General features: G+C 35.8%; 1 protein-coding gene across 4 annotated transcripts in view; it reads left to right on the top strand.

Annotated features, from left to right (window-relative positions):
- Positions 1–1,481: 1,481 nt before the first annotated feature.
- The window catches only part of MEF2C (myocyte enhancer factor 2C), a 143,463-nt gene continuing 134,594 nt past the window's right edge, over positions 1,482–10,350 (top strand). For 2 of the 4 annotated variants that reach the window (XM_035310351.1, XM_035310347.1), the window contains exons 1-2: positions 1,482–1,646; positions 7,729–7,858. The gene's annotated coding sequence lies outside the window, so the exon portion shown is untranslated. The remainder of the gene's footprint in view (positions 1,647–7,728; positions 7,859–10,350) is intronic. The other 2 variants (XM_035310348.1, XM_035310346.1) reach the window with 1 other exon arrangement.

Here is a 10,350-nt window from a genome sequence, read left to right as displayed (position 1 = left end):
CAGAACTCCCTTTCATTAGGACTTTGTGAACATTGTTTTTAATCTAAGAATGAGAGCTGATGGGAGGCTTGAAATGAAACACATGATTTTATCAAATATGATGAAAACAGAAGAGCTTTATTATGACAGATACAAAACCCAAGAACCTGTTCCCCTCACCAACCTTCCACAAAGTACCTCCTGTATAATTATTAAATAAAAACACTTACTTATTCAGCACTCAGCTTTTAAACCCTGAATAAGAGAAGTACATATTGAGAGAGAGGTACTTAAAATGTTTCCATGGATACAGGATGATGCCAATCAGGTCCATGTTTTTATCTGAAAGGGTGCCCCTGCAGAGACATACAGATTGGTGAGTGGTTGTTTATACAAGTAAGTAAATAGGAACCTTGTTTATTTTACAAAGAGCTCCTGACCCACATTTTTTCTCATCATGTTTTTAGAAGGAACATTTTGCTACTTTTAAACAGCATATTGTAGTAAACAATTTTCAAATTTTTCACTAAAGTTGTCTGAGTTTATGACATGGTTTTTAAGCAGAAAATGGAGTACCTAGGTATGCTACTACCAATCTTGGCAAGCCTATATTGACAACCAACTCTTTTTTTGAAACTCTGTGATAAGGTTTACATCTTTCTATTTCTATCACCAGAAAGTACTTCCAGGAACAAAAAAGAAAAAATAAAAAATAAAAAGGGGGGGGGAATAGGGGCAGATAGAAATGATAAATACCCTTAATGCAATAAAGACAACAACACGAAGCTTAGATGGCTTCACTCTCAGAAGACTCTCCCATTTACTTTAGCTCCCAGTTTTAAAAGTGGTTGGTTCCTAGATACCCACCGCATAAGTGCTATGAACATGTAATTTTGACATCCAGTCTCTCAACACTGCATGCTTTCTAATTTTGGGAATGAGATTAATACCTCCTATTTGAGAGGTTTTAGTCTTCTAATATTTCTTTGGATAAAAAAGCACAATGAGTTAGTGAAAAGAAAGGCAATCAACTTTAATACTTAACACAGTTTAATAACCTGAATTGAAATATGTGTATGCTGTATTTCCATTTAAAAAGTTTCCTTCCAGCCACAATTAATAGAACAAAACCCAGTCTTGTTCAGAGATTATTCTTGGAATGTAATTTTAATATCTATGTAAAGGAGGAAAGTTTTGTGCCATGTGAAAGCAATTTGGCCTTTTTTCTTCTCGAAGAAGCAATTCCTGGTTAAGACGACCGATTTGATATTTTCCACTTGAACTCGCAGCGGACTTTGAAGGGGGACAGCAATGCTGTGTTCGTTTGCCAGCGCTGACAAAGGTCTGCTTGTCAGTGATACCTTTTACAGCTAAATTTACTCGGGAGTGACAGAGGCAGGTGCACCTTAGCCTGCCAGACACTTGTGCGCCCGCATCACGCAACCTACAGGTCAACAACCAAAGGAGAAAAAGCCCAGGGTTGACGAGGAGAGGGTGAGTGAGGCAAACACAACCCAAACTGGGGGGTTTCTCTTCAAAGCCAGCTGGTCTGGCTTTATTCTACGGGATTTTTTTATTTTTTATTTTTTACCTGCCGGTTTGATCAACGAAGCCCTCAGCAGGTGCTGACGGGTACAACTTCCTGGAGAAGCAGAAGAAGGGCACTGGTGAGTTTTAATAGAGAAAATGATTTAAAAAGATTTTAAGTCTTTAGAGTGGTTCTGCTTGCCGCAGCACTGGGTGACTCGGCTCCAGGCTAGCAGCTATGCTCGCAAAGCTTTCTTCAAGAGAAAGCAGATAAGCTTTGTAGCATGCTTTGCATTTTATTTGATATGGTGCTTGATTTTAGCTTCTGCTGCCAAGAAAAGTTTCTTGAAAGTGACTGGATATTTATAGTCTGTTTCTTTCAAATTGTTTCTATGAATCTGAATGCAAAAAGCATAGAAGATTACATACAGGAACACCAAGAGCCACAGCACTGGTGTTGTACCCTTTCCCCCCCTAAACTACCTCCTTTAAAATACAGGAATTTTCCTGGTAATTTCCAAATAAATAGGAAGGTTTGTTTGTCTCCAGACGGTTCCCAATATCTGAAGCTTCAGCTGCCATTCCAGAACCTTAGAAACTCCTTCTGAACATTAATAGAAGATTACTTGGTAATAAAAGGAGTGAAATTTAGAATATTTAGAACATTCTATAAAACTCAGTCACCAGAAGATTATCAGAAGAAACTGTTTCCTTTCATTAAAGTGGAAAGGTAAATTACAAAATGGTCTTTATGAGAGTACTGCCTTGGCATAATGCTTTTTGTTATGAATTTACACAATTATACTTACTTTAAAACCACAAATTATGTCCCCGTGTGTGCTCTTTAATTTCTGTAAGAGCTGGGAAACTAAAGGAAGGGAAGAAGGTTTATTCTTCTAGAACAATAAGATTTCAATTAATGTGAAAATGTAGGAAAATGTGACCACATGTTAAAATAAATATTTTGGAGGGGAGAAAAGCATTTTTATTATGATTTCTATTTCAAGAACTCATTCTTTTAACTTTGTTTCACAGTATTCATTACAAATTGTTGTGTTAAATTGAAAACATTTATTTAAGCAAGTAAACAGAGAGAAAACTTGACCATATGAAACTTTTGAGTAAACAGTTTCCACATCCACAATTCACATGCACATCATAGAAGACACTAATGGGAGAAAGAAAGGAATCGTATGTCAATATACAGTTTCTGTATTACTATTCTGTAATACTATTTCTGTAGTGGATATTCCCCATATGTCAGAATAATGATTTATCATCAATGGACAAAGATTAGACCAGATAATAATATCCGAAGCCCTTTCAAGCATCCCCTGATTTATTTATTTTTTTTTAAGATAGACTACTTGGTGTGGGACAAATAAAACTGACAGGGAACACCAACATCTAGAGGTAGATCAGGAGTTTCTTCACTTTGGGAGACAGAAAAAGACCAGCAGAGATCATTTTTGTTTCTGGAACATGCTGTATGAAAATCATCACAACTTTATTCCGTACAAGAATATCCTACTGTGTCTTAGGATAAGAGACCAATAGAATAAAACATTACTAGGAAAAGCATAAAGTAAACATCTAAATATCCAAGATACTTCATTGGATTAACTATGAAAGGGACTACCTTCGAACTAAGCAATGCCTGTAAAAAATTGCTGTTTCATGCATAACATTTGTAGTATAGAAACTAAATCCCCTAAACAGCCATTAAAACCATGTGCTGTTAAATCAGAAGATTATAAATAGTAAGGGCAGTTTCTAGAGTTAACTAGATATTGTACGTGCTACACTAACCAAGGAAAATACATAACCTTTGCTTTAGAGCCTTTATTTCCGTGAACTGTAATCTCATCAGCATTTTACTGTGTTGATTTTAAAGGCTCAGAAACAGTAATTACTGTGAAAAACTCCTGGGTAATTTCAAGAAATTCCTAGCAAGTTAGTCTATTCTGCACTGTATTTGGGAAATATATATATATATATTCTAAAATGGAACTCCAAAACAGAGTGTTTTATTTTTCTAGAAAAAAGATTGTTTAACATTGCAAAAGGTGGAGATTACATATTAAGCAATTTAAACAACCAAATTTAAATGTGTGCCCTTTATTATTCTTTTTGCTTCTTATTTTTCTCATTGTCAGGGATAAGCGTGTTCAATGAAGTTCTAAAATATTTCTATTATTAATAAGGAACACTGAGAGATTTTTTTAAAAATAGAAAAAAAATGAAAAAAAAATATAAAAAAAAGCACCTACTTATTTTACTAAAACTTCACTACTATTTCAACAAGAAGCTGAATCAACCCTAAAATACTTGGTTATGTATTTATTTCCATGCCAGATCTTCCCTTTTAACTAAGAGATCAACATCCCGTCTGCTCCCAGGTTCTTCTCAGTTGTCTATTTTGTTAACTTGCGTAGTTTATTCTTCAACTATCTTTTTATCTTTTTTATTTTGAAAAGCTACAGTTGAACCCAGCTTTCAACCACATGTTTGTTTTTTTTTCCAGTAAATCCAAAATCTAGTGTCAGGAAGACATCTATATTAGCTATTCCTTAGCGCATGAAAATATAAAACAAGATTTAACCACAAAGCTTTGCAAAATATGATTTAGTGACTCCATGTTGCATTCTTCAAAAGTTAATTCAAGGCTTTTCATACAGTGCTGCATGGTATTCTCAAAGCATATTGTGCCTTGTTCTCCTATACTTACACTGGTGAAAACAGGAAACTTTCCACTGAAGGCAATGAAATTGCACTTAGAAGTTAGATAAAAAGATGAAATTGCATGATAGAAATGATAAAAGTAGGCTGAGTTGCCTTAGAACTACTTTATAAGTCCACACTTAAAACATCAGTATTTTCCATTTTATATTTCTTTTACGAATTTATGTATGTAAAGTGTGTGTTTACATATATATGTGTATATACACTTTACATTTATAATGATTTGGCCTTTTCAGAGTAAACAAAACCTAATTCTACAAATGTATACAACTTTCTCTTGGCCTTTTATTAACTCACTTTTTGTTCAGAAATCCATTAGTAATCATTCTGCACAACGTCTCCCTGAAAGTGAAGAACAGAGGCACATTAAGGAGCAATGGAGAAGGGAACTCTCCTCTTTGCCAGTCCAGGAGCAACTGCAAGCAGCCGCTGCCTCCACTGGCTGCCTCACGAACTCTGAGGCCGCTGCAGTGGCTGCCAGGTGGCCCACCCTTGCACCCCTCTGTGGTCCCTGTGGGACACATGGAGACACCCCTGGCATCCCTATGCCACTCCCCACAGCTGCTCACAGCTCCTCCCTGCTATCCCATTTCATCCCAGTTCACCCTGCACAAGGTAATGAGGGCTGGCCTTGAAACCCTCTCCCTTGTTGAAACATACACAGACCCTTAACCAAGTTTTCTTCTCCAGTGCAAGCACAGACAATTTATTTCATGGTTAAATCAGATTTTGTTCCTTTGAAAGCAACTAGCATTATGTAGCAAGTTCTGGAAGTACCATTAAAGAAATTTTCAAAAAAGACAGAAGCACAATGCAACTCTACACATACTGAGTTCTAAATCAAGTTCAATAAATACAGCTTACAAAGATAAACACATAGATTTAAGCTAGGGCATATCAGTTTGCTAGAAACATGTAAAATAACTGCACAGAATGAGTGAAACAGAAATTACTGCTTTGTTTGTTAATATAAATATAAATATATGTATATATGTATAGTAATGCTAGTAATACATACATCTTAAAAGCTGTGCTTGCAGTATATGAAGCTCAACCTAATGTTAATGTACTCAATGTGCTGTACCTTGAAACACGACAGCATCTATCAAGACAAAAAATTAAAAGGTGATTAGTATAATACACAGCAGTTAACCAGTAATTCAGCAAAACAAACCCTTCTGTATTTGTTCTTAACAAAAAAAAAAAAAAAAAAAAAAAAAAGGAAAGAAAGAAAGATAAATGCTCTCCCCCAGTAAGTTTTTTCTCACTCTCTACTTTCCTTCATTGCTATACCAACAATGATACAGAAGTATACAAAATCAATGGTTTGTATGATTTATGATTTGTGCTATAGGTATCTGCAGCATTCTCCTTTTTTTTTTTTTTTTTCCTTTGCTGTCTTATGTGCTGTCATGAGACAGCAAAATAAAGTATATCCAATATAACTATACACAAATAGCCTTTTTCCCAGTATCAGTCCATATCCTGTGTTCGAAATTATGCAGAAAAATGTTTGGCAATAACAAATTATTATCATGCGCAATAATTATAAAAGCTAATGAAGAGTCTATCAATGCTGAGAAAAATAGAAGAGGTTGTGAAATAATCTACTTGCATATTGGGAGATAGTCCCTACCCATAGAATGACATGGCTACCTACCCATTTAATTATGTGTCCTTGCACTGTCTGACTTCATTAGCCACTCACTCTTCAACCACTATGCTTTTGATAGCATTTAGATCTCAGGCACACACAGCCTCATTGAAATGAGATTTTGATTTGTATTCTGGCCAAGAAACACGAGGGAACAGTTTCCCACTTTGAGCAAAGAAGCACTTGTCCCTCCATTCCTGAGAGAAACTATTCTGCAAATCATTTGAGAAGTGCTGGGTTTGATCCACAAAAAGGATGCAGGAATTACTCATTGAATCTCACTTTAATCCAGAAATTCTTAATCTATCTATCCTGCTTAGTGATAGTCCTGCTGAAAGTATTTACACCCACATGCCCTTTTTCCCCATCTTCACTGCTTCTAAATACCCAGACCCCCAAAGAACCTTCACTCTCATTTACATATAAAAAAAACCTCCTAATTCCTTTCCAAACACACTCATATTTTCCAGGCCTTACTCCTTATCTGAGTCACCACCATGAGGACAACAAAGTCATGTCTGGAAGTACTGGAGAAAAGGGGCCATACAGGCTCCTATAGATACGAAGCATAAGGACAACAGCTAGTGCCACCAGAATGGAAACATTTAACTCTTTATTAAGAGTTCAACAATGGAGGGGAGTAGTGACACAGTTGATGGGTCAGTTCAAAGGATTTCAATATATATATGACTGGAAATTAACTGACTAATTGAAAAATCAAAGGATGTTGGGTGTAGGTGGTCCATACTTGGCTGACAAATACAGCAACCCCCAAGTTCAGAAATTTCCCCAATTTAGTAGCTAGGTTTCCTCTCCTTTAACCATGTCAGTGTAGCTGTCCATAAAATTATTGTTGAAACCAGGTGTAGCTGGGCTGATTGGTGCGGGCTTGCAGAACATAACTGGGAACTTAAACCTGTCCTTATCATCCAGGAGCTGTGCAGAGATGCTCAAACTAGATCATACGACAGCAACCATAACTTCAGATGAAATACATCTAAACCAAAGTACATATCCAAACATGACCTCTGAGGCTTAGTTTTCTTTTAACCTCAGTATTTAAAGTGCTTCCACGGGAAGAGTTATAACCAATGACATCACAGCTGGAGGCTCATAGAAGTTTTAATATAGACTAACACAAGTGGCACAAGAACATCTAAAGGCTGACCCAACTATTGTGCAATAACATTTTACAGCCATGGAGGTTACAAGTTCTTCCTCACAAATCAACAAGAGCTGTCAACTTTCAAATGGCCTTTCTAAAACAGCTAATAAAATTTCATATTAATTATTGTTTTGATAATAGAAATATTAGTATTACAGCAGCACTTAGAAAACGCTTAAGAGATGCATTTATAGACCAACTCTTGTGTCTGGAGCTGCTCAAATGCAAAACAAAAACAGGAACTTAGTAGTGAGGACTTTTACAAACAAAATAAAAAGTGTATTTTCTCAAGATATCCACAAACATATTACCTCTTGATATCTGAGTTATCTTTGTTACCTCATTCCATACACTAATCTATTGCTTTTCTGTGCTATACTCAATTTGTGCTGCAAATATCATACAGCATACTCTGTTATAACAGACAGGATGATTGACCTTTTAAATTTGCATATCATTTACTCAAGCTTCAGTTACAGAAAGTGGTAAGCAATTTGCAATAGATGCAAATTCTCAGAGAAACGTCCAAAAATCTGGGTGCTTATTTGAAATATATCTCAGTCTACTCTAGAAAACTCCTGACAATTTTGCTTCTCAAAAAAAAAAATATATATATATATATATATGTTATTTTTTTAAAAAAAGGCATTTCCTCTTCTAGCTAGGAATGCCATAACAGCAGCCTTTCTTGTGGTATGTTGGAATCTGCATCTGAAGCCAGGACGAAGAACCGTAGTGGCCTTCAGCAACAGGAGATGGAGTTGACCACTGTTTTCCTATACTTAGAACAGGTTTGATTTGAATTTTGTTTGAATTGTGGCTAGGGGGCCTATCCAAAACAAATTTGTACTTTGCTTGGCCCTCAAAATTATCATGAATTTCATTGTCTACACAGATGCAGATGCTGATCTAATTTGTAGCAGCTGCAGAATACTTAATTAAGCATTTTCTAGCCATCTATGGCTGTCTGCTTCTGTATCACATCATCATGCAGTGCAAGATAGACAAATGCTTGAGTATCACACAATTAGTAAGGGGGTGCAATCATATTTTTTGTTTTGGGTTGAGGGATTTTTGGCAAAATATCTGAAAATATCACAATACCTTAGGCAATACCATTTCATGAAAGGATAGAGAATACAGAGCTGAAAAAAAAAATAAAAATAATTCCCCTCCACCCCCAGGTTCCCAAAATGAAGGGAGATCAAAGGAAGATTCTATTTATTCCACTGGAGGCAATTATATGGGCAAATAAATGTGGTAGTAGGAATTAAAAAAAAAAAAAAAAAAAAAAAAAAAGGCAGTTACATGCATTTATAACAATGCTAGTTCTGAAGCTTATTTTTCAGGAAAATTTCTTGTAGAGAGAGGTAGGGGGAACTGTCCTAGCAGAAATTTCTTTTAACTCAGCTAATGGTGAAGAGGTTTAAACCATCTACTACTGTATATATTAAAAATGAAACACAAATTTATCTTCCACTTCATCAACCCTAGAGGTTGTGTGTAATGCCAAAAGATCAATGGGGAAGTTTAGTAGTAAGGACTCTTGGTGTCTTTTGCAGTTGGCAGCAACCTACCTGATCCCTACAGCACATTAAAGCATCCCACAGCTGCTCCAGGTCCATCTCTATTTTGTTCAGGACAAAGACCCACCAAATCACGGCACATCTCCTTGGTGTACCCTTTGCCTTTAGCGACAGCAAGGATACTTCATCTCTTGGTGGGGGAGGCTTTTACTAATCTAGGTAGACTTCAGTCACAGTTGTATTATACCATATGAATTACATTTCCACCAAATGTCTTGTTAAAGGAAAAAAAAAAAAAAAAAAAAATCTAATGTTTCTGAGGCATATGAAGATGCAGAATAATCAGACTGATGAACAGCAGTTCATGCAAAGTGACAACATTTCCAAAATTGTTCTTCAAATACATTCCTGTACTTAAACCCTATTAAGATGGGGAAGCGATTCCAAATTTCCACTCTAAGCTCATATTTAATCTATTTTTATATTTTTGCTTAGGAAAAAAGCCCATTTAGCTTGAAATTTCACCTAATTAACTTTATGTCAGAATATATTTCTGAAAAAAAAAAATAAATAAATAAAAGAAAAGTTGAAACTTGTTACTGAGCTTTTCGGTTTGCCTGAGACAAAAGTTTTGCTTGCTTACTTCTGACTAACACTGAAGAACTTCAAAATCCTTGATACATTTCTTCCATGCAAGTCTAGACTCACATTTTTGGAGTCCCTAAATCTCAACAGGGGAAAGGTTAGTAGGTTAAATTCTTCCTTTGGCTACACTTAAGTAAGCTCATTGACTACAACTGTTGTCCCCCTAAAATACATATGTGTATATATAAACTTTATACATTTGGTGGAATGCTCTCATAGGATGATGAGAACATTTGAATACCTTACAGAGAGGCAATGCCCAGTACGGGAATTGGAGTTCCATCGTTTCCAAAGATTAAGTCTGAGGCAGGAATAGGATCTGGGTTACTGCTGATGTGGGCCTGAGCTTCCATTTTAGGGTCTCATCTAAAACCCATCAGCATGCATTGGATTTCAAAGGACTTCAGGGGAGTTTCGATATGGTGCATAAGCCCCACAGTATCCCAGTTCCACATAAAACACTAAATTTATTTTTCCATAGAGTTGTTAACTCCTTTGGATGCAAATACAGCCTCATTTTTGAAGAAGTGACAGGCTTTAAGCCTATTTCTAAAAAGTATGTGTGGCAAACTGAACGACTGGCTATCACTAGCTCCAGATCTCTGCTGTCCAATATTAGTCTGTGTTGTCATTCACAATGTAATAATGCTATTTTTACACTTTCAGGACAATTTTAGTAATATCTAATCTTTGAAAGAAAGTGTATTTGTCTACAAAGAAGTTTCCCTTTATCTCTAGTTTTAAAACACTGTTAAAAAAGTAACAAAGCAAACACTACAGTAAAAAAATCACAGATAAACATAATCTTTGGACAACTGTTTGTGAGGTAGTTAAAGGACAGTATCAACTTCCAAGCTACAGCCTCAGAAACTGCCTTTTGTAACAATGAAACACTTCAGATTTCTAGAACTGGATCAATTTAACAAAACAAACAACCCCCCTTTTCATTGTTGACTTAGTGCATTTGGCAGCCTTTTCCCCTCTGCAATCAGTCTCTTCCCCGCTAAGGCCCTTGAAAATACCATCGAGGGGAAAATGCCGCGAAAATAAATCCTGCTCTTCATAAAAATAAAAAAGGGGAAATTATTAAAAAAAAAAAAAAAAAAAAAAAA

The sequence above is a fragment of the Oxyura jamaicensis genome, chromosome Z, assembly GCF_011077185.1.
Source record: "Oxyura jamaicensis isolate SHBP4307 breed ruddy duck chromosome Z, BPBGC_Ojam_1.0, whole genome shotgun sequence".
NCBI lineage: Eukaryota > Metazoa > Chordata > Aves > Anseriformes > Anatidae > Oxyura > Oxyura jamaicensis.
Note: the sequence above shows the minus strand (reverse complement) of the source record. Positions and strands in the feature narration are given on the sequence as shown.